General features: G+C 32.1%; 2 protein-coding genes across 7 annotated transcripts in view; both read left to right on the top strand.

Annotated features, from left to right (window-relative positions):
* LOC105664309 (uncharacterized) overlaps positions 1-15752 on the top strand; it is a 105493-nt gene extending 89741 nt beyond the window's left edge. For 3 of the 6 annotated variants that reach the window (XR_013039603.1, XR_013039600.1, XR_013039598.1), the window contains one exon: positions 6129-6434. The gene's annotated coding sequence lies outside the window, so the exon portion shown is untranslated. Of the gene's footprint in view, positions 1-2036; positions 3237-6128; positions 6435-15733 lie in introns of those variants that run through there. The other 3 variants (XR_013039611.1, XR_013039610.1, XR_013039601.1) reach the window with 3 other exon arrangements.
* A 3254-nt stretch (positions 15753-19006) lies between these two features.
* LOC100882212 (uncharacterized) overlaps positions 19007-25866 on the top strand; it is a 62447-nt gene continuing 55587 nt past the window's right edge. Inside the window, exon 1 of the mRNA XM_012298278.2 lies at positions 19007-19234. The gene's annotated coding sequence lies outside the window, so the exon portion shown is untranslated. The remainder of the gene's footprint in view (positions 19235-25866) is intronic.

Genomic DNA, 25866 nt, shown 5'->3' with positions numbered 1-25866 from the left:
TGAAGTTTAAAATATGTATGAGCCTTTTCATTGGTAATTTTAAGCTTTACATGTTTGATGTGCAAATTGGTATCATATAAATACTTTACAGTAATTTCATTTTACGTCAGCGTGTAATACTTGCAAAATAAGATATTTATTCCAGTCTCAATGAACCTGTAACCTGTAATTAATAACGACCTGTAATTGGCACAACATAAACGTTACTCTGTATTCATTTTATTTTACATATTATCAAATGTAAAATATTATCATATCGTATGTAAAATACGTGTAGATCCTGGAAAGGGGTGGTAGAGGACGCGATTCTAAGCAAGATTTCCCTTTGCAAAAATAGGGTTTGAAGCTTCGTTTTTGAGTTATTAAAGAAAAACACGGACCAATCAGAGCGCGAGGATTCGGCGCCAATCGCGGCGCGCAGTCGCGAGAGCGACGCCTTCGAGCATAATGGCCGTCTGGGCGTAATCCTCGCGCTCTGATTGGTCTGTGTTTTTGCTTAATAATTCAAAAACCAAGCTTTACACCCCATTTTCGCAAAGGAAAATCTTATTCAGAATTACGTCTTCTACCGCCCTTTTCCGGGAGATACACAAGTTGTGAAACACCCTGTATATTATAAAAATATTTGCACCGTTCTATTTGTAGCATTTGGTACAACATAAACATTTCACCTATAATTTCATTTCATAAGATTACACTACGTACAGAAATTGCTTAGAGTCCACCCTAATAATCCACCATTTTGTCGAGAACATTTAACAGCTTACGCGCCTCTTCGTCGTCCAAGTTTCAAAACAACATTATTAGTATTATTTTACAATACTTTCTTCGCTTCTTTTTTGTAAAAGATGATTGAATATACAGTAACCTACAAATGAGTTTATTTTAAAAGCAAGGTAAATTTATTATTAAACAAAAATAAAGACAATAATAGATGAAACTTAATATGATATTTTCAACCTATAGTAAATATGTTTCTTAATCTATGGTAAAATTAATTGAAATTTCCTAATATTTAGGCAACTGTATTTTGATTAACATACCAATTTGATGGTATTGGAAAGATTATTTTGAAAATGGTGCGAGTCATTAAAATTATTTTTGGTGGAATATATTACGGTGCTATTTATCTTTGGTAAATTTTATTAATACTATGAAGAATTGAAAATATGGTGACATAACCTCAATATGAGTACTGTACACTACTTGTGAGACGCCCTGTACTTCTAGTTATAATTATTTCTATTATCAGCTTGCAAGTTCCAGTTCGCTTTCTAACAAATACTCAACAAAGTCAACACGCTCCTTGCTTCCTTCCTGCATAAAACCCTTAATTTCACTACTATTTGAAAATTAATTTACTTTATTAAAGAAAATGTGACTCAAAGTGATTCCAACGAAAATTATAATTGCGATGCATCTGAAAGCGACATTACAGGTAATAATAAAAAAATAAAAATTTCTGGGTAATAACGCTGTTCCAGTAAAAACCTCGTTTTCGAGGAATTTTAATTTCATTAAGTTGGACATGGAGACAATTCGTATCAGAATCAAAGAAGTTAAGAAAAAGAATAACTAAAGTATTTAGCACTAAATCTACAGACATATGTGTACTTTTATTTGAAATTAAAAATGAAGTTGAAAAATAAAGAAACAATCAAACATAAATTTGTACATACATTCTTTATCTTGATGAAAATCAATTCTGATTTTAAGGAATGTACTTTAATAAAATGTATTCCTTACAATAAAAAACTTATGAACTTATGAAAACTTATGTGAATTCATTATAAAACAAGTCCTATAATAAACATTATCGTCACAAAATACAAAAAATTTATCCACTAACAGAAATATTTTTAAATTTATTGAATTGACTTAAATATCTCGCAAAAAAAACATGCTCGCCCCAGTTTCAAAATAAACGGTTCACATATTGTACTTTTACCGTATCGCAGAATACGTGTTACGTATGCCGTTCAATATCGTGTTACTTTTTCGTAAATTTCGGAACAATGCATTGGACCTGTTCGCAGATCAGAGATGGCCCGGTTTTCCGCGATTTCGATCGGCAGAATTGCGGAGAGCTGATTCGAAGCGACACGCTCCGCTCCACAAAGGCCTTCTCTTCGTGCGCCGACTTCGTTTTCGGCCAGAGGACCGAATAACGCGCGACGTGACTCCGAAGATTGCATTTTCGCGAGATGAAAACTGCAGAAATAGGGATAAGCGGGTGTCGTTCGTGCGAATAAACCGTCGGGGCGTGCGGGGATTCAAATAAACCCCGGCAAGGAAGCGATATGACGTGCTCGAACTGGGATTCCAACGATATTACCGTAGCCTTTCGTGGCTCGACCGATTGAAAATAAAGTCGAATCGGTGACAAGGAGGCTGGTGATTGCTACTTGAACCTGAGAAGAATTATATTGTTCCCTGATAGAAGCTTTTTAAACGATTCGTCGAATGATAGCTCATCAGAAATGCAATTTTCGCGCTAATCTACGTATTTTAGCTTTGTCCCATTGAATTGGGACCAATGTAAATTTCAGCATGTCTCGCGTTTTTAAAATTAAAAGTCCTAATGATATAATTTATTAGCTAACATGATGCACTATTACTGTACATTATTAACACATGTTAACACCTTAATCTACGATTTACGCTCGAGAATTTTGGGCCGGAAACGTAATGTTTATGTTTGACTCGTTCATTTTACACGGGCTATGCTCGTAGTTGTAGGTTAAGGGGTTAATATCTTGTATTTTCATCTTTGCTTTGGTGACAGCTTCTGGCATGCTCTGTATACACTGTAAAATAGCAAACTAATAAAGTCTCATACCATTCAGTAATAAAAAAACCCACAATGTCATTTAAACCATAAAAAGCACGAAAATTTCGTTAATTCTCCTAAAACAAAATGGTTGACTGTCATTTGCAGTAAAAGTAGATCAAAATGAAATTCGGATTTCAGTCAGAAATTTCGACAACGATGACTACTATCAATGTACAATACCATGTTAATGCGATACATGTCAATTAGAGAATATAACGTTTCAATGTTAATAGATTGTTCGAATATTGCCAAATATTTAGATGTACGTAATACGATTACGAAAACAAATGAACATTAGTTAGCAACTGGATTACGTGAACTGAAACGTTAAAGAGAAAATACTAAATGTTAATTCAAATGTATTAATATATTTTATGTTTGTATTAATTGTCCATAGTGAAACAAAAATACAGAGTATTTAACATTAATTAAATTAGTTTGCAGAATATCAAATACTAATTATTGAAATTATTTTAAAAAATATTTAATATTGATTAATGATATTATTTTACTAATTATTTGACAGTGATTAATAATATTATTTATAGAGCATTTAATAATAATTAACAAAATTACTTTACAGAATATTTGACAATGATTAATAAAATCAATCAATCAATCAAAATTAATTAATACAATTTTTTGAATCGAATATTTAACATCAATTTGTGAAATTATGTTATAGAGTATTGATCATTGATTAAAAATAATTAATCAATGATAAATAATTTCAAATGATTAAAATAATTACAAAAATTATTTTACCGAATATTTAACATTAATTAATAAAATTAGGTTACAGATTATTTATTATTGATTAAAAATAATTAATCAATGATAAATAATTAAAAATGATTGAAAATAATTGTAAAAATTATTTTACCCAATATTTAACATTAAATAATAAAATTATGTTACAGAGTATTTATTATTGATTGATAAAATTATTTCACAAAATATTTAGCATCGTTTAATACAATTACTTTACAGAACACTTAACATGGACTTAACAAAGTTATTTTGAAAAATTTCTAACGTTAATTAATAACAGTAGAATAAATAGAAATTACAAAAATATTGATCGGTGTAAAGCATTATTTTGAAAAATTTCTAACGTTAATTAATAACAGTAGAATAAATAGAAATTACAAGAACATTGATCGGTGTAAAGCACATTAATTTTTCTGAAGGTTCAAGATGCAACATAAACATAGCACCTTCAACGCGCGAATGAAATGAATATTTCATCGCTCGGAGTAGTTTAGAGTCCATTAAGAGTGGCGTTTTAACATTTACTAAAACACCAACGTGTGTTTGATCGATGGCTGAATGAAACACGCACTATATCGATTATATAAAACGAGAAGAATTATATAAGACGGTAAAAAGAAACAGGTGAGTCATTTAACTCGTTTCCTGCCACCCACCAGATATGTAAATTGTAATTTTACGAGGAGCCCGTTGAATGACGTGAAATTGAAAATAAACGCAAAGCTTCATTTGTTATTACAATACGCTGCGAATGAAGTGTAGAAAATGTTTACACCGTGAAAAGTTTGAAAATCGTTCTTTGATAAAAGAACTCAGAAATAAAAGGTGATTGTTTATAAAACTTGATAGTTACTATATTTATGAGTTATATTTTTATTAGTACGTGTACAATGTTATACATTTTATATTCAATGTTTATTTAGGTACATTATGTGTTTTAGAGCAAGTATATTATGTATTCAAAGTTTTAGTTAAATTTCTGTCAAATTGTTTTTATCTTTTGGTATTGTGTTGATAAAATTTTATCAATTATTCTGTTAGTTATTATTATTTTGTTTTCAAATTTTTTAATTTCCAAACTTGCAAATATTTTAATTCCTAAATTCTCAAAGTCTCCAATTCGCAAATCTCTAAAGCCCCAGATTTGTGAGAAAATTTATAAATTCCTAAATCTCCAAACTTTCAAGTTTCCAAATTCTTAAATCTCCAAACATTCAAATTTCTACAATTCTAAATTTCCAAACTTTCAAATTTCTAAATTCTTAAATATTCAGATACCAAATTTTTAAATTACTAAATTCCCTAATTTCCAAATCCTTAAATCCTTAAATTCCCAAATCCCCAAATCCCCAAATCCCCAACTCCTTAAATCTCCAAATTCCCAAATCTCCAAATTCTTGAATTTCCAAATCCTTAAATCTCCAAATGGCTAAATCTCCAAATGGCCAAATCTCTAAATCGTTAATTCTCCAAATGGCCAAATCTCCAAATCCTTAAATCTCCAAATAGCCAAATCTCTAAATCGTTAAATCTCCAAATCCTTAAATCTCCAAATAGCCAAATCTCCAAATCGTTAAATCTCCAAATGGCCAAATCTCCAAATCCTTAAATATCTAAATGGCCAAATCTCCAAATCGTTAAATCTCCAAATGGTCATATGTCCAAATTCTTAAATCTCCAAATAGCCAAATCTACAAATCGTTAAATCTCCAAATGGCCAAATCTTCAAATGGCCAAACCTCCAAATCGTTAAATCTCCAAATGGCCATATGTCCAAATCCTTAAATCTCCAAATAGCCAAATGTCCAAATCGTTAAATCTCCAAATAGCCAAATGTCCAAATCGTTAAATCTCCAAATGGCCAAATCTCCAAATCCTTAATTCTCCAAATCACCAAATCTTAAAATTCTTAAATCTCCAATTCCTTAAATTTCCAAATGGCCAAATCTCCAAATCCTTAAATATCCAAATGGCCAAATCTCCAAATCGTTAAATCTCCAAATGGCCATATGTCCAAATCCTTAAATCTCCAAATAGCCAAATATCCAAATCGTTAAATCTCCAAATCCTTAATTCTCCAAATCACCAAATCTTAAAATTCTTAAATCTCCAATTCCTTAAATTTCCAAATTCCCAATCTTTAAATCCTTAAATTCCCAAATTTCCAATTTTTTAATTCCTAAATCTCCAAATCCCCAAATCCCCAAATCCCCAAATCCCTAAATCCTCAAATTCTTAAATTCCTAAATCTGCAAATTCTCAAATCCCCAAATTTATTGAAATAAATATTTACAACATTAACACAATAAATCATAATCCCCTAATTATTAAAAAATGACAGACATTAATAACACATTAATTAACATTTATTACGTATAAAATTCAACTCCTAACATATTGTTCCATAAAAAAAAAGTTACGAACTAATTTTCAGCAAAAAATGTTCGCGTTTAACAGTGTTTCGCGCAAAATAAAAGCTCCATATGCTTCCAACTTCTTTACCGCGTTTTTCTTTCTTTTTCAGCGAATAACTTTCGAGGGTATTCGAGCAAAGAACGAGTCAGCGTTCGGAGCTTTCGAAAAGCCGGAATGTTGTAATTACGAAATGGACTTTTTCTCTTGTTCCTGGTTCGAATGGATTCAGTTCGGTTTCCAAATAAGAAAAAAGATATAGGAAAAGGAATGCTCAGAGGTTTTTCCAACTAAATAGACATGTTACCATTATCACTAAATCTACGGGAATACTGTATTTTTTGCGTATGGAACACGTAACGTAAATTTAGAAATAATTCGTTTATATATATAATATATTAAATTATTAACCAAATAATTTATGTGTATAATTTTATTTCTTTAATGAGTGTATTTGTTTCTAATGTAGTGTACATATAGATTTAGTATACATACTGTCATACAATAATTACAGTATTGTATAAACTCAATACTAATGAAATTAGTATATTAATTACAATAAATGAATATAATGTATAAGTACAATTAATATTGACTGGATTTTAGATTTCCTATTAACTTGTATTAATTAATTCATAAATATAATATTAATAATTACATTTTTACTATGTGGACATTTTGTAAAATCTGTTCCATTATTATTCTGTTACATTAGTCTATGTTGATAAAGTTTTATTTTATCAAGTGTTAATATTTTATAGTTCTGAACTATTAGTCAGTTATTAAGGTTGAAAGAAAAATGAACTAGTGGGAATAGAAAGATTTACAAAATATTAAATACAACATATAAAATACAAAATACATGTATAGAACATGTTACATAGATCCTAAGATATGAAATGCAGAATATAGGACATAAATTATAAAATATTAAATGCAAAATATCAGATAGGAGGATCAAATATCAAGTATCAGATAGGAGGATCAGATATCAAGTATCAGATAGGAGGATCAGATATCAAGTATTGAATAGGAGGATCAGATATCAAGTATCAGATAGGACGATCAGATATCAAGTATCAGATATCAAATATCAGATATCAAGTATCAGATATCAAATATCAGGTAGGAGGGTCAGATATTAAGTATCAGATAGGAGGATCAGATATCAAGTATTGAATAGGCGGACCAGATATCAAGTATCGAATAGGAGGATCAGATATCAAGTATCAGATATCAAGTATCAGATATCAAGTATCGAATAGGAGGATCAGATATCAAGTATCAGATATCAAGTATCAGATATCAAGTATCAGGTAGGAGGGTCAGATATCAAGTATCAGATACGAGGATCAGATATAAAGTATCAGATAGGAGGATCAGATATCAAGTATTGAATAGGAGGATCAGATATCAAGTATCGAATAGGAGGATCAGATATCAAGTATCAGATATCAAATATCAGATATCAAGTATCAAATATCAAATATCGAATATCAAAGTATCAAGTATCAAATACCAAATATCAGATATCAAGTATCAAATATCAACTACCAACTATTAAATATCAAATATCAAACGTCAAATGTCAAATGTAAAATATAAATTGTAGAATATAGAACCTAAAATATACAATATAAACTACAAATACAAGAAAAATAAGGAGTTATAATATCAATACTGTATTTATACTTTCCCAATAAAATCAGAGGTTAAAGCACTTGATTTCGAGCGTCGCTCAATTAAATGATCCGTACACGTTATCAGCACGAAATTTTGTTTCCTCTTTAAAATATCATTTCACCCAAACCGTGATATTTAATATTTAAAATAGGATTTAACATACTTTCCGCGGAAATTTTATCGGATTCCCCAGCGGAATTAAAATCGTATCCAGCAAAACCCACTGAAACTTGCCGAGTGACCCGACGGTTAACCACGTGTTTCAACAACAAAATTTTAAAGGAACAGTTTCAGTGTATAGAGGATATTTAGCTTATGCTTGCGTACGAGCAACCTCAGGAACTGCGGCTGTAGGATCTCGATTCTCCTTAAATACAGACTTCGAGTATGCTAAGCTCTTACCACAGGAGCATTAATTCGATCCCCTTTAATTAATGGCTCGCTACCAGCCGCGCTTAGAACCCTTTCACGATGTTTCCGCCTCGAAACACTATATCCGATGTCGGTGAGCATCGTTTTATACCGATCCTCTTTTATTTTCCGTTGAAAAGACGGCGGAAGAAGATCATCGGCGAACAGAGACTTCGTCGCAAAACGCTCTACATTTTAACGAACTTTCATAGAAAAATTTTTGTAAATATTAGTTAACGTTATAAATCGACAGATTCCTTTACATACATAATAAATTCATTATTCATCATTATTATACAGAGTGTTATACAGTATTTGCATATTATTTTATCAAATTCGTGTTCCAAAACAATAATGTATAATATAAAAAAGCTTGACTTATTATTTGGTATACATGGATTTTTATGATGTTTAAAAATTATGGTGTACTAAATCAAACAATTGATAATAGCGTTAGCATATAAATACTGGGTGTCTCAAAATTAGTGTAGGTCCCTCAAATGAGAGGTAGGTAACATAATTCTGAATGAGACTTCCCTTTGCAAAAATGAGGTTTGAAGCTTCGTTTTTGAATTATTAAGGAAAAACACGGACCAATCAGAGCGCGAGGATTACGCATGCGCAGACGCGAGAACGACAGCTTCGAGCCTAGCGGCTGATTACTACGCGTTAGATTACTACGCGCTGGATTATTACGCGTTGGATTATTACGCACTGGATTACCACGCGTTGGTTAACTATTGGTTAGATTACCACGCGTTAGATTCCTATGCGTTGTATTACTACGCGCTGGATTACTACGCATTAGTTAACTATTCGTTAGATTACCACGCGTTAGATTCCTATGCGTTGTATTACTACGCGCTGGATTACTACGCATTAGTTAACTATTCGTTAGATTACCACGCGTTAGATTCCCATGCGTTGTATTACTACGCGCTGAATTACTACGCATTAGTTAACTATTCGTTAGATTACCACGCGTTAGATTCCTATGCGTTGTATTACTACGCACTGGATTACTACGCGTTAGTTAACTATTCGTTAGATTACCACGCGTTAGATTCCTATGCGTTGTATTACTACGCACTGGATTACTACGCGTTAGTTAACTATTCGTTAGATTACCACGCGTTAGATTCCTATGCGTTGTATTACTACGCACTGGATTACTACGCGTTAGTTAACTATTCGTTAGATTACCACGCGTTAGATTCCTATGCGTTGGATTACTACGCGCTGGATTACTACGCGTTGGATATCCAAACGCTGAATTACTACGCGTTGGATTACTACGAGTTGGATATCCACACACTGGATAACTACGTGTTGGATTATTACGCGTTGTATTACTACGCGTAAGATTACTACGCGTTGGTTAACTACACATTAGATTACCACGCGTTAGATTGCTACGCGTTGGATTACTACGCGTTTGATATTAACACGCTGAATAACTACGTGTTGGATTATTACGTATTGGATTACTACGCGTTTGATTGCTACGCGTAAGATTACTACGCGTTGGTTAACTACGCGTTAGATTCCTACGCATTGGATTACTACGCTTTGAATATCCGCGCGTTGGATTACAACGCGTTGGATATCCGCACGCTGGGTAACTACGTGTTGGATTATTGCGCGTTGGATTATTACGCGTAGGATTACTATGCGTTGGTTAACTACACGTTGGTTAACTACGCGTTGCATTACTACGCGTAGAATTACCATTCGTTGCATTACTACGCGTTGGATTATAACACGTAGAATTACCACACGTTGCATTACTACGCGTTGGATTAATGATATTGGAATCTTAACTTCACTGAAATTATTAGTATTAATAATTATTCTTCTACGCTGTCATTGCAAGATATGGGAATTCGGAAGTGTAGGTATTTGAAGAGTTTGGGATTCGTCAATTTAGGGATTTGGGGGTGCAGAAAGGAAACGTAGGTATTTGAAAAACGTGGAATTTGTAATTCTAGGGATTTGAGTATCCAGGAATTGGAGAGTATACAAATTTAGAAATATTAGTATTTAACGAACTTGGTATCTGTAAACCTAGGAAACATAGGTATTTGGATAATTCTAGAGTTATAAACCTAGAGATTAGAGTCCAGAAATTTGATGAACTGAAGAATTACAAAACCTAGTAATTTTATGTCATGAGTACTTAGAAAACTTAAGTGAGGGAAATTTGAAACTGTAAAAATTTGAAATTTCAAAAATATTAAAATCCATAAACTAGAAAATTTGAGAATATAGAAATTGACTCTCTACATGAAAAATTTAAAGAATCAAGAATTTTCAAGTTCATGAACTATAAGACTTGCAAACCGAAGTTCAAAAATATCAACCTCGTCAAATACTTAAATTTAACAAAGTTTTCTCTATCAATTAAAGAGTTCTCTATTAATAGCGAAACATCAAGCTAGCACACCCTTAATCAAACTCAATTTATCCATGCTCCAATATCAAGCTACCCAACACGTGATTATCAAGCTAGTGAAAAATATTTCTCGCCTCGCGACATTCCCCAACAGCATCCCGGTCCGTATATCAAATCGCTGTCCCCAGAAATACTGGTTAATAAAGCCGGCGAATTTTTCAACATTCCCTCTTACAAGGATTTCCATGCTGCTGAAATTTCGCATCGTGCCCGTTATGAAATTATCATGCGACAGTAACGAATCCGTTTCGCCGGTTGGATTAAAGCAGCCGTGATCCATCGAGCAACGTGGGTGGACAGGCGCGATGAAAGTGGCGTATTTCGCAGAACGAACAGAGAAGATTATCTCGAGCACGTTCTGACCAGAAACCTCCGGTTTCCTGATTCATAGGCTGCCTCGTGTTACACGCTGGTCCGTTCGCCGGCCATCTTATGGTACGCTAATTAAAATTACGCCCGGCTGAACTCTCCGCGCGTCTATGGCTATCGCGGTGATTCCGTGTGCTGTACGAAAGGAAATCGTAATTGCTGCTCGTTAGCTGCCCACCCGTAAATGTATCACTGTGCCTCTGATTCGTGGCGCGGTCCTGTTCACACCAAGGAGAAAGTATCCTCGATTCGTCATAACTGTGTGAGAGTACAGTCAGCGGTAAATCTGCGTTCCTTGGGAGAAAATATGACGATGCAGGAAGAACAAATCTTACTCGTCGATTTCAAAATTTTTTTGGTGAGTTTTGAGATTTTAAGAATGTGGGGGATTCAGGAATTCGGGGGTTTAGGAATTTTGGGGGTTTGGGAATTTTGGAAATTTGGGGATTTAGGGATTTTGGAAACTTGGGTTTTGGGGGTTTCGGGATTTGGGGATTTTGGAAACTTGAGACTGCGGGATTTTGAGATTTGGGGAATTTGGGGATTTTGGAAACTTGGGATTTAGGTATTTAGGGATTTGGGGATTTGGGAATTTTGGAAATTTGGGGATTTAAGAATCTTGGAAACTTGGGATTTTGGAATTTTGGAAACTTGGGATTTTGGGATTTTGGGATTTAGGGGTTTAGGGATTTGGAGATTTGGGAATTTTGAAAATTTGGGGATTTAGAGATTTAGGAATTTTGGAAACTTGGGATTTTAGTATTTGGAGATTTGGGAATTTCGGAAACTCGGGATTCCAGAATTTGGAAATTTGGGGATTTAGGGATTTTGGAAACTTGAGACTTCCAAATTTGGAAATTTGGGGATATGGGAATTTCAGAATTTAGAAATTTGGGGATTTGGGAATTTCAAAAACTTGTGATTTCATAATTTGGAAATTTGATGATTTTGAAATCTCGGAAATTTGAGATTTCAAAATTTGAAGGTTTGAGTCTGGGAATTTTGGGAACCCGGGATTTCAAAATTTGAAAATTTGGGAATTTAGGAATTTTTTGCAATTTTGGGATGTCAGTATTTGTAAATTTAGGGATTTTTGAGGTTACGGATTTAAGAATAGATTTGACTATCTGAGAATTTGGAAACATAGAAATTTATAATTCTAAAGATTTGAGGATCTATAAATTTGTAAACGTAAGAATTTGAAGTCATACGAATTTCTAGACATCTAGAAATTTAAGAGCCTAGAGATACAATAATCTAGGAATATGTAATCCAGAAATTTAGAATCATAGCAATTTGAACGACCTACAAATTCGAATATGCAAAAATTACAAAAATTTGGAAAACTTGATGATCTTCTAAAACTTTTTAAATTTGAAGAATTTGAGAAATAGTGAAATTATAAATTGTTTAAATTGCCAGGCTTGTACCCGTATTCTTATCTGAAAGAGATCTACGTTGCACTCAACTGTACACCACATCGCAAAAGTATGATAAAATTTCGATTGTGCGAACTACAATAGATTCTTGTTATATCATCACGAGCGGGGCTGTAAAAGCGGATATTTCTTGAAATTGGTAATATAAAAAGAGCACCTTTCATGTAGTACAGTGCTCACTCGATAAATACCCGGTTTAAGGGCTTTGGAGGCAGGCTATTTCAGGAAACGGCTATTTATCGAGTAGCCAATCACACACGCGCTTTTAACGAAGCTGTTATGTTCATTCTATAGTTTTAGATATATAGGGTGGTCCAATAAAAATTAACATATCTGTTATTTTTCAATTCTGATTTTTCACAATTTCTTCGAATTTTTAGGTGACCTCTTTTAACAAACACAAACTTTGATAATTTAATTGATAACTCTATACACTTAAAACTTAATAAAATATGTTAATCAAGCAGTATTGAAATTATGTTTTGCGAGACCAGAAATGTACTCTTCCTGTAATTTTCTTATTTTTGCTGCGATACGTATCGGTATGTGAAAATCAATAACTCCAGCGCACTTAGTGTCTTAATCATGAACTTCTACTGTATTGTACTTTTGTTATATCGCTGTGAACTTATGTCTTGGCAATACAATTGCAACTGAGTCATTGTATAAATAAATATTCTGAAGGGAAGAGACATTACTGAAAGGCCCTAACATTGACACGAAATTGAGAGAGAAAAATACAAACATATATGGCGTCGTCAGTCACAATGTCTCTACTTAATATTCGAAGATAACAATTGTCGTCAACATTGATTCTCAGACACCTTGATGGTGGGTGTATATAAAGCGAATTAGAATTGGAAGCTGCTCGATGACTCGCACACTGAGTCACCTGATGAATATTATAGCTGAATATTAAAACATCGACACAAGTATTATCATAATTCTCCTTTTAAATAGACTATCGTCTGGTCAACTCTATCTTTTTCTTTTGCAAGTTTCATTGCTTTTATATTGAGACGTTCAATTTCAGATGAAATTTATTAATAATTGTAAAATACATTGTAAGAAAAAAGTATTTTCCTTAATTATCAGAGACAAGGTTTATAATATGTGCAAATTGTAATATATTATCTTTACTTTGAACGTAAAAAAGAAAATTCGTAGGAAGAATATTATAGTGTAAATTAAATTTATATATTTCATTTTTGTACTTAGCAATATTTAACAAATATATATTATTTCAACAAGGTTTATTATATTCAAATATTTTGTGGTAATTCAAAGTTCAACGAACAATATTTAACTATAGTTGCAGAAATATGTTTTAGACAATTTTTAAAACCGTGATTTTAATTATGAATGTGTAAAATTAAATCTTGACTGTATTTCAACCACATCTTTATTGCAATCTTTGTAAATGAGATAAAAGCTCATATTTATTTTCAAAATCTTATTTATTAAAATAACTATTATTGCAAATTTTGTAAACTGCCAAACTGCTGTATATTGTTTTAATAGTTTAAGTTTCTTTTTGTTAAAAAAAAGTACATCTAAAGGTTTATTAAGTCGAGATGCGTAATATGCATGCGCATATGTAGTGCGCATGCGCACTACGTATTACGCATGCGTACTACGAATCCCTGCCTTACCCAAATAAACATATTTCTTACTTCTTTAAACACTATTAAAAATACTTTCACGCAATATTCGAAACTGAAACAGTTAAAATTTAGAATATAACAATTTTTCCGAACTTCGAAATGTGAAATAACAGATTTAATTGCATGAGACTAAAATTTTAAATGAGACTAAAGTTTTAAGAAAAACGATGCATTCAGTTTATCTAAAAAGAGATTGAAGCAAATGAGAGAAGCACTGAAATGAAATAAATAAGCATAGATTATTTTTTTGCAAAGCAATGGATTTTTTTTACAAAATAATGCATGCAAAGTATGACACGATGCTAATAAATGCTTAAAACCAATGTCCCCTTAAAAGTGAAATAAAGAAGAATTCAGCAAAGGATTTTTTTAAGATTCCTCATTCGTTCAGGGAACGGGAACTGCACCTGATGAGGTCTCTTTAAATACGTTCTTCTTTGCATATTCAACGAAAACTGGATGAACCTTTGAATCATTAATGCTCTTGGTTGCTTGAGCGTTAAACGAGGCGTTTTACGAATTAAAAGCGGAATGGCCTACCGGTTCTAAGCCGACGTGTGCCTTTCTAACTGACCGTGGCACAATAGCCGGGGAAAGAATGAACGAGCAAAAAAAATCTCTCCTGGCATGAATCACGATTCACAATAACAGAAGATCCGACTGCTCCGTATTTAGATGGCGGCCAACGCGTTCGCTTGAAATTTCGCAAACTGCGACCGTGAATAATTAACCACGTTCCCTGAATTAGTTACATTGTTCTCGGACGGGAATCAAGGCGTTGCGTTCTTATAAAAACAGCTTCGTCTCAAAGAATATTATTTTCTTTCGTTAACGTTCCATTTTTGTGTCGCGCCCTTTTAAAAATAATTCGCATGCTGTGACACTTCTTTTTGCACCGGGATTACCGTCTGTGTAATTAATTCTGCTGTTGATACGAAGACGAGAGAAGGTTTTTTATAATTTTGGAAGCTTGGGATTTTTAAATTTGGAAATTTTGGAATTTCAGAATTTGGAACTTTGGGGATTTGGGGATTTAGAGATTTAGGAAACTTGCGATTACAAAATTTAGAAATTTGGGGATTTACGGATTTGAGAATTTGGGAATTTCAGAAACTTGTGATTTTAGAATTTAGAAATTTGGGAATTTGGGGATTTGGGGACTTAGGGATTTAGGGATTTTGGAAACTTGCGATTTCAAAATTTGGAAATTTAGTAATTTTAGGGATTTGGGAATTTGGAAATTTCAGAAACTTAGGATTTCAGAATTTGGAAATTTGGGGATTTGGGGATTTAGGGATTTAGGAAACTTGCGATTTCAAAATTTGGAAATTTGGTGGTTTAGGGATTTGGGAATTTGGGAATTTCAGAAACTTGGGATTTCAGAATTTGGAAATTTGGAGATTGGAAAATTTAGGAATTTAGGAATTTTGGAAACTTGGTATTTCAAAATTGGGAAATTTCGGGATTTAGGGATTTGGGAATTTGGGAATTTCAGAAACTTGGGATTTCAGAATTTGGAAATTTGTTTTTTATGTTTTTGCTTATGCAAATTTTTCGACTGATTAAAAGATTAGTAATAGTTAATGTGTTAATCTTTTCAGTTGTTTATATTGGCATTTTGCTAAACGTTTCATAACGTTTCAACCATCAGAGAAGATTAATTTCTGCAGATTTTTAACTCTATTTACCTTTATTGCAGCGGATGTATGGCGGTGATTACTAATGGATATTGCAAATGTAATTAAATCGCATAATGGAAAGGCGGACAAACAACGTCTGAATACCACTTAATATAACAATACAGCGAAAAAAATACAGAAAATTAAATACTGTAAAAATTTGTTATAACAGTATACAATTTTATTTATCACAATATCAATAAATGTTATGAAATTGCTGACAAATTTTATAACGGATTTACTAAATTTCACATGAACTCGAGAAACATTGTGTAATCATATAAAAGTAGATATTATGTCATTTGATATTTTCTTACTGATATACTCATGACAGAACCTGGTTACGCAATTTACGCCAGTTCCGGCATTTTGACTGTAATTTTGCTTCAAAAATCTACCGAAGAAATCTAAAATGGTTGTATCACATTTTATTATGCTGTCCTAATCAGCCTAATAGAACACAATTATGTTCGGTTATGAATACAATTCACAGCTAACATCGAATCAATAAAGCAAAAGGCTGTCAGTTCAGCGAAATGTCAATAAATCATTTCCTTTACAGAGTATTTGTATTCATAGAAACATCATAAACGATCTTGAGATGTTCTGGCGTGTACATTTATCGATGTTCCTTCACGGTATCCAATATCTCGCGATCTTCTTCAACCATCGTATCATTCACCTTTTTTTGTTATGAAAAGATGTGGCCATTTATAGATTTGAAGAATGCTGTACAACTGAGTGCAATGTAGACTGATGCTGGTTAAGAGGATGGATAAAAGTATGTATTTAAATAGGTTAGGTTAGTAGGTTTTTCTTATACTTTTTTGGATATCCTAATTTCTGACATTTTAGATTTTCGAACTGATAAATTTAGATTTTCAAATTTTTTCTTTCAAGCGTTTACGTTTACAGATTTTTCAACTCTCAAGCTTTTACATTTAGAAATCTTTAAATTTCCAAACTTCATATTTTCTAAGTTTCTATATTCTCACATTCTTAAAGTCTATATTACGAAATTACAAAATTTTTACAATTTCCAAAATCTACAAATTTACAGGTTTACAAGTTTACAAGTTTACAAGTTTACAGGTTTACAAGTTTACAAGTTTACAAGTTTATAAGCTTACAGGTTTACAAGTTTACAGGTTTACAAGTTTACAGGTTTACAAGTTTACAAGTTTACAGGTTTACAGGTTTACAAGTTTACAAGTTTACAAGTTAACAAGTTCACAAGTTTACAAGTTTACAAGTTTACAAGTTTACAAGTTTACAAGTTTATAAGCTTACAGGTTTACAAGTTTACAGGTTTACAAGTTTACAGGTTTACAAGTTTACAGGTTTACAAGTTTACAGGTTTATAGGTTTACAAGTTTACAAGTTTACAAGATTACAAGTTTACAAGTTTACAAGTTTACAAGTTTACAAGTTTGCAAGCTCTAAGTTTGCAAGCTCTTTCTAAATTTCCGCTAGGACATTCCTATAGAACCTCCTCAAATATTCCTTATAATCTCCCTGGAATCTCTTTAAATATTACTTAGAGTCTCCCCATAATTTCTCTACTATTCACGTAATTATCCTCAGAATCGAAAAAAAATTAATTCCCATTATAATTATTACGATTGTCAGCCAAGAAAAGCTACGTTGCATCAAAGTGTACACACGCTCATTACACGCACGATCCATCGCAGATTCGCAATCGATCATTTAGACGTGCAACCTGTTCGTCTCTTCCACTTGAGTTCCTAGAGACGAAGCCTTACAAGGGTGGATGTGTGAGGAATTACAGTGCGAACCTCTGTGAAACCTAAAGTTGCTTTTCAGACTTAATTTCAGACGTATTCTATCTACCATAAATAATGTTCACGTCGCAATTATTAATTTAAAAGGATACGTGGGTTGGTAACAGGCACTCGGTGTGCATTTGAACGCCAATGTTTACGATTAACTGGAAGTTTCTGATATTGATCGTGTGGATGCGAGTGAACTTGTATATGTGATTGCTTTTGTTATTACCTTTTGAGTTGCGGTTCAATTTTTGTGACTGGTTAATATTTTGATGCTGAAGATTTTGATGCTGGTTAATATTAAAATAATTGAGCGTTTATGTATTCTAGAATTGTAGTATTTAAGTATTAGAATATTTAAGTATTAGTGTGTTCGAGTATCTTAACCTCTACAATTTCCAAATTCTCGAATTCTTAACTACCATAATTCTTATGTTAACAAAATTTTTATGTTTTTAAATTTTTTTATCTCCACAACTTTCACATTCAAAAATGCTGATGTTTTCAACCTTTTAATTCCCAAGGTTCTCAAGTTCCTAAATCTTTAATTTGCAAACTCCAGCATTAACAAATGTTCATCTTTAAAATTCCCAAATTCCTTAGTTCTTGATCTCCAAAATTCTTTAATTTCCTAATTCCTTTTGTAAACCACAATATCACCAAATACCGAAATATTTAACCTCCAAAATTGCGAAACTTTCAAATTCTCTTTTTAAATCTCCTCGAACGTGGAAGCTAGACTCAACTACAATCTGAGATCTAAACACTTGATCCTAAGTTCCAGGTCCCAATTTCTAAAATCCAGGTTATAGTGCCTAAGTTCTATGTCCTAGTCCCCGTGACATAGGTTCCAGTTCATAAAACCTAAGTTCAAGTCCCTACATCCTGTATGTCTTAGTTCCACAGATCTATGATCCCAGTTCCAAAGACCCAGTTCCAGTCTCAAAGACCTATGGTCCCAGTACGTAAGACTTAGGTCCTAGTTTAAAAGACCTATTGTCTTAGTCCGTAAAGACTAGATTCTAGTCCCTAAAGCCTAAGTCGTAGTCCCTGAAACCTAGGTCCTAGTCACTGAGCCTTAAAACGTAGCCTATAAGACCTAGGACCTAGTCTATAAGTCCTAGGTCCTAGTCTATAAGTCCTAAGTTTTAGGTCGTTAAGACCTAAGTCGTAGTCCCTAACACCTAGATCCTAGTCCATAAGTCTCAGGTCTTAGTCCTAGAGATTTAAGACGTAGTCCCTCAGACCTAGGTCCTAGTCCATCAGTTCTAGGTCCTTGTCCCTGAGACCTTGGTCCTAATCCTTGAGACCTAAGTCTTAGTCCCTAACACCTACGTCCTATTCCATAAGTCCCAGTTCGTAAGTCTCAGGTCCTAGTCCCTGAAACCTAAGACCTTACCTGCAGTAAGACTTAAATCCTAGTCCATCATTCCTAAGTCCTAGTCTCTGAGACCTACCCTCTGATTTACCATATCCCCTCAACTTTGTTTTGGTTCATTTTGACAGTCTTACAGCTCGAATCGTTCGTTCGATCCTCGTCTGTCCATACTGGACAGGGTTGGTGGGAGAAGGATGGAAATGGAGGGAGTCGAGTCGATAGGTGGTGGGATTTGGCGCGAGCGAGGAGAGAGAGATGGCGGAACTGTCAGTGTTACATCGGTTCTCTTCGCGTAAGAACGAGCCACAAGGATCACCTGCGAATCACCTCTCGTCGGGACACCTCTTCTCAACCAGGTAAGCGTTCTTTTTTCAACTCTTCGTAAGATTAATCGCACCGGATTCGGTCCCCGTAAGTAGGTAATTTATGGTGCGCCGTAGAGTAGCTGCTTTGTAAACAGAGAAGCATTTTGTTTGGACCGGTGAGATTAATCGTTTCGGTGTGGGACAAATTCTATTTCGTACGAAGAACGACGGTTTTTTTAATCATTTAAAAAATTCAATTGATAAATTGAATTGGGCGATTCGTTATGCGTATGCGTTCATCGATTTTCATTTATCAGAGGGGTGGGCTGTTTTGATTTTAGCATTCTTTTGTCTAGTTTTTCATATTTTTGATTGTTATGAAAATGATTAGTGGATTGTTATATGTTGTGTGTATTATTGAGAATGGTAAAATTAATCCTTTTGATAGAATGTTGCAGTTTATTGTTTAAAATTAGTACAATTTTGTTGGTAGCTGGACAATATTTTTCTTCATGTTTAGCTTTAAAGTGCTACAGTCGATATGTGTCAATTTAAGTATTCGATGTTTTATTTGACATTATCGATAAAATATTAGTGATACATTGGTGGAAGATTAATAAAAATAATTTTCTAATTTGGAAATTTTATTAATAATTAATAAATTCAAAGTTAGTTGTTTAATTACTATTAATATTGTACAATCATATGCACATATTTATTATAACTTAATGGTCTAAATACATACGTATGAAAAATAATATAAATACAAAATATGTATATTTTGTATACATAAATGTATAATATGTATATACATAAAAATACATTTACAAACATATAGATGTGAGTGTGTGTATACATGCACACATTGTATTTGTATATATGTGTATTGTACATATGTATAAACATTTTTTTTTATATGTTATATATTCTATATATTATATTTAAATTGTATGCATTAAATATAAAATTGTATAAATTATATAATTATAATAGTATATTCAAGTTTTACTTATGTTAGTATAAAATACCAGACAAAATTTTCTCTTTTTCTCCTTTTGTGATAATTTAATTATGATGAATATGTTAACAAGAAATGAGTATTCCGTAAAGAAGAAAATATTGTGTAAATGATTATTGCTTGACAGTTTGCATTTGTCAACAAAAAACAGGAAAACTGACTATAATTTCATTAAACGTGTCCCCACATATTCAATATTATGCAAAATGTATCTGCTGTTGGATTTATGAACAGTGTTATTTTAAACATTGTTAAAATTATCGATTTTATGAATTCAATAAAATCCAACTATATAAATTTGACAAATTTTATAATTTAACAAATTTAACAAATTTTGCAAATTTTGCAAATTTTACAATTTCATAAATTTTACAAATTTTGCAAGTTCTATAATTTTGACTAGTTTTCATAATTTCATAGATTTTACAAATTTTGCAAGTTTTACAATTTTGACTAATTTCATAATTTCATAGATTTTACAAATTTTGCAAATTTTACAATTTTTATAATTTTTACAAATTTCATAAATTCAGCAAATTTAACAAATTTTAATTTCATAAATCTAATATCATCAATTTTGCTGTCCATTACATAACTATTCCCTCGTTTTTATTTGTACCTGCAATAATCATAAACACTTTTGAAATATTTGATGAATGAGTTTTATTGATTTGATTCGTGAGGCAACTGTTTAGTATTTGTATGAATAATAAATGAAGATGCATTTCGATGGAACGGATTAGTGCAAATAGAGACGATCGTAAATTGATTAGAATAATGTATCAATTAACGTAGGAGAAATGGAATGGATGGTGCTGTATGCAGCAGGGAGTAATGTTTTCTGTCCGCTTTGGGCAAACACGTGCGTGCCATGTGCGAATGCGTGGCTAATTGTACATGCGGATCGCGAATGTTGCGTTTACGTTACACAGGGGTTCGCAAAACCACTGTCACTTGCTATACTGACAAAAATCAATTCATTTGCCAACCTTACAATAAAACAACAAATACAAAAAAATCTTTTTGCGGAAAATTTTAAAAAATACACACATTAACAAATTTCTAATATTAAAGATTTAAGAAAAAAAATTTCGAAAAGTAATTTTCTGAAGTAATTTTTTCGAAAAGTAATTTTCTAAATTTTAATGGTAGAGATAGAAATTAATATATTATTTAATAAGACAGGAAATTAATACATCGTTTAATAAGACAGAAATTAATACATCATTTAATGAGACAGAAATTAATTTATCGTTTAATGAGACAGAAATTAATATATCGTTTAATAAGAGAGAAATATTTCATTAAATATCCTTGAGCGAATAATTAACACGATGTGTCACAGATTCGATTAAAAATTCTATCGATATAAAAGGTCTGTGATTAAATAATATTGAAACATGAAAGTACTTAAAATATTAATTTTGGTTAGAGTGCAATTACTTGATTGCATTTTATGACATATAATACAGAATTAAAAGTTTAATGTTTAAACTAAAAAATTTAGTGTTGCTGTTTAAATCATGTAGGATACAATGTTATGTTCACATATAATTTTTTAAAGTGATAGCATAAGTTGTATAATGTATATACAGTGATTCTGAGTATAATTGAATAGTGAAAGTCTGATATAATTCGATGACATAAAAGTTCCGCAAAGTAACGCTTATGGCATACTAATGTAAAGCTTGAGATTTGATAAAAATTACTGCATCAATATTTTATATTCTTGATACAAAATGGCGAATTCTTTATTGTTAAAACAGACAATAATTTCACATTTAATTGGTTAATTTATTGTTTTAAAGAATCAGCTCTTTTATATTAAACCAATGTAGCATTTATATAATTACTTTTATCGAACCTTAAGCTTCAAGTTGAGCTAGAATAAGTGTCATTTTGCGGTACTTTTATGTCATCAAATCGTGTCAGAGTTAATGTGTTCCGAAATAGATCCCCGTTCATTGTAACCGGCTATTTTATATCAAAAACGTTATTAAAACAATTTGTATGAATATTTTGTATGAATACTGTCGTGTAACATATAATTTAATATAAATAAATTTTCTCGTTTCTTGTTTTTACTGGAACTTCATATAGACCAAGTTTTTAAAATATTCTGTATACAATATCAAAATTATTACCATTAGGTCAGGGTCAAGATTAATTAACTTTTTTAAGCAAAACTAGTAATATAAATACAATATCAAAATAATTATTAATGTAGGATATAATGTTAGGTTAGGATTAAGATTAACTTTTTCAAACAAAATTAATTTTGAGTCAAGATTAACTATTTTAAAATTAAGTTTCATTTAAACTTTCAACCTCAATACACAAATTTTCTTTCTAATATCAGAATAAAATAATTCACTTGAGAATCTTTCAAATTTAACCTCAAAATTCTCAGTCCTCCAATCTCAGTTTCTATAAGAAGTTTTAACAGAGCATGTCTTTTTTTTTTCTTTCTTTTCTTTCTTTTAATCTCAAATTTTTGAATATTGTTTTCCTTGTAAATAAATTATAATCGAATAAAATTATCTCTATCTATTTGATTATTGTCTTGTCCCTAATTATCTATCTCTCCTTTCAAAATAATGCTAAAATTTCGTATGCCTTTAAAAGAATTAAACAAAGACATAATCAGTGTCGTACACTTCTCATTTTTCTAAAATCACTCAAAAAGTATGTCGAAAGTATCTCGAATCGTAGATTCTCGGTAACGAGTTAATATCTCGATCACACCTGAGAATCGAGCCGAAAGAGGCATCGAATTCCATCGGAAATGGTCTCGCACTCTCGCGGGTGCCCACGTTTAATTATAGAAATGAAGTCGTGTACCTGAGGTGACCATGCTCATGGGAGTAGCGTATGGTAATCCTAGCGAAGTAAGTTTTAGTAAAACTATAAATAATCCCGGCAATAAGAGTAGTCGAACAGAGTCGAATACCTGGGTCAGCAGACGTTCTGGTTTAAACGGCTAGATTTATACTCTTCGCGTTAAATTCCTTTTAATTTATATTTTTCTCGATTAACAAAATAACATTCTTCTTTGTACCTGCGGCACTGATCGCTCTCCCATAAAAAATGGCGCTTTTGGGACAAACTTCAGGTGCAAATTTTAATTAATTAATATTTATTTATGTACTCAATAAATTTTATAAGGTTTAATGAATTTATTTTATTTATTTTATAACGTCATAGATTTTAGTTTAATCCTTTGTGATTAATTAATCACAAATTTTTATTTATTAATGACAAATTGCAATTTAATCTTATTAATTACTCACAAATTACGGTTTAATCATTAACAAACAATTAATGGCAAATTGTAATTCAACGATTTATTAATTATACACAAATTATAGTTCAGTTATTCGTATTCAACCTTAAGTTAAAATTGAACCATTTGTAATTAATTAATCACATATTATAATTTCATCATTTGTCATTAATCACACCGCACAATGATTAAACAATAACTAGATGAACATGTAACATTGTTGTTTCTAAAAATGAAATAACAAAATCCTCTCATAAATACACTACACTCTAACATTACCATAATTAATCACAAAATGATTCAAAATTATTCCACAAGCTTATTGATATGATAATAACTGTATTAATATTTACATCCATATTAATGTTGCAACGAAGAACTTTCCCCCAACTCTCCATTTTTCCTAGAAACTCATGCTGAATATTCTGCGTTCCTCCTTTATATTAATGTTGTTTAAACTGTATCAAATTAAGGAATTTACATTTACCTCTCGCGTGCAACATGCAAACCGATCACGATCGACAACTCGGTGCTCGAATCGTTAAATAGTCGAATCGACTCGGTAATGGGTGCGTTTGTTCCCTCGTGTTGTCTTGAGTTCGTAAATCTCGATGGGGCAATCGAACAGGATTCGAGTTTACACGTCGATGAATAAAGAGCAGTGTATGTACAATCGATTGGCGAGATAGAGTCGATGCTTTCTCCATAAACGAATGGTGAAGTTCTAATTCGAGCGTCAACGAGGTTCCATCGTTTGTGGAACATCGAAAACAAGAAGCAGTGTCGCTCAGTTTCTTAACCATAAAAGACTGTCAGGATTACGTCATGAGTCGTGACTCACGATAGCCGCTGGCCTAAAAACACTATTGCAACGACGAACGATGTCGAGTCGATGATTTCCTGCAGGGAGCATCGCCAAGGCCGGCCATTACTGCGTTTGTTGGAATTCAAATGGGGTGGATCTTCCCTTTTTCGAAATAGACTACTCGATTGTCATTCAGTATGATGGATCACCTTGTAGCCAAAGATTATTGAAAGAGTACTGTACTACGGTGGAAAATTTTATTGTACATTTACAAAATTTGTAGTTGAAAATTTAAAATTATATAATGCAGACAGAATTATTACTAAATATTTTTAAATAAGCTTATCTTTGCATTAACTTGTATTCTTTAATTTACTGCTATTAACTTTTCATCGTATTTTAACTTTTGAATTTCGCGCCGGAATTTTAGCTTTTGAATTTCGCGCCAAATTTAAAGCATTTAATTATTAATATCATAGACAGATTTTATTTATTTTTTTTACTTTCTTAACGAGATGTTTGTATCGTATCTATTAATTTCTTTCTTAAAGATTTTGTATACGTTATTAGTGAAGAATTTTTATTAATTCATTTCCTTCAGGTTTGGCGCCAAATTTGAATTTAAATGAACGTATATATTAACTTTGTTGTGAACGTATATATTAACCTTCTTGTAAGCCTGATAATTTTGCTGTAATTTTCTTTATACTTTTTAGAATTTTTCTTTGGTATTTTGTGTATCCATTTCATTTTTTAAGAAAATGTTACGACATATTTGCTTGCAATAATATACGGAGTATGGGAAGCTACTTGTGAGGTCAAATAACAATAGTACAGGAAGACGGTACAAAAAACGATTGTACGAGGAAACGTAATTGCAGCAAAATTGAACTCGCCCACTCGTTGTCGATTCAACCACCCACGATTGAAACCGTTCGATCTTGATTCGTAGCAACCGATCGAAAGAGAAACATCGATTCGCACGATCCACCTATCGGCCCACGCTGTATCATTTGAACGGTGATTACATTTCGTGAACACGAGCGTTCGGTAAATGATACACGTGTGAATGATACGCTGATGCTGGTAAATTGGAGGGAAATCACCTGTTAGAGCGATTTCTACACTTCATTTCGTGTTTCATGCGATTAATATTGGCTGTTGTTACGTTTTGTTTAAATGATAGGTGATATTCGTTCAAATAGTGACGCGATTAGTAAGGATCGATTCGAACTGTTTGAATAAATGCTGCAGTAAAAATTTATTAAAATAGAGGAACCTTAAGGTAATTTCGAAAGTCTAATATCATAAAAAATTGGTTACCGCAAATTTAACCTTGTCAAATATATTGAATATAAAATTTATTAGTAAAGCGTTCTCATAATCTTATAATGATATTTAAAGTGTTAAGAGAAAGGTTAGATTTATTTTAAGTTTCCTCAAAATCGAAAACCAATTGGGACACTTATTCTAGCACGCGTATTCTTAGACAAAGCAAATGTCACACTTGAACACACACGTATTATATAAATCGTTATTTGTCAACTGTAAATTGCTGTACTAAAAATGGAATATAA

Source organism: Megachile rotundata, chromosome 10 (genome assembly GCF_050947335.1).
Source record: "Megachile rotundata isolate GNS110a chromosome 10, iyMegRotu1, whole genome shotgun sequence".
Taxonomy (NCBI): Eukaryota; Metazoa; Arthropoda; class Insecta; order Hymenoptera; family Megachilidae; genus Megachile; species Megachile rotundata.
Note: the sequence above shows the minus strand (reverse complement) of the source record. Positions and strands in the feature narration are given on the sequence as shown.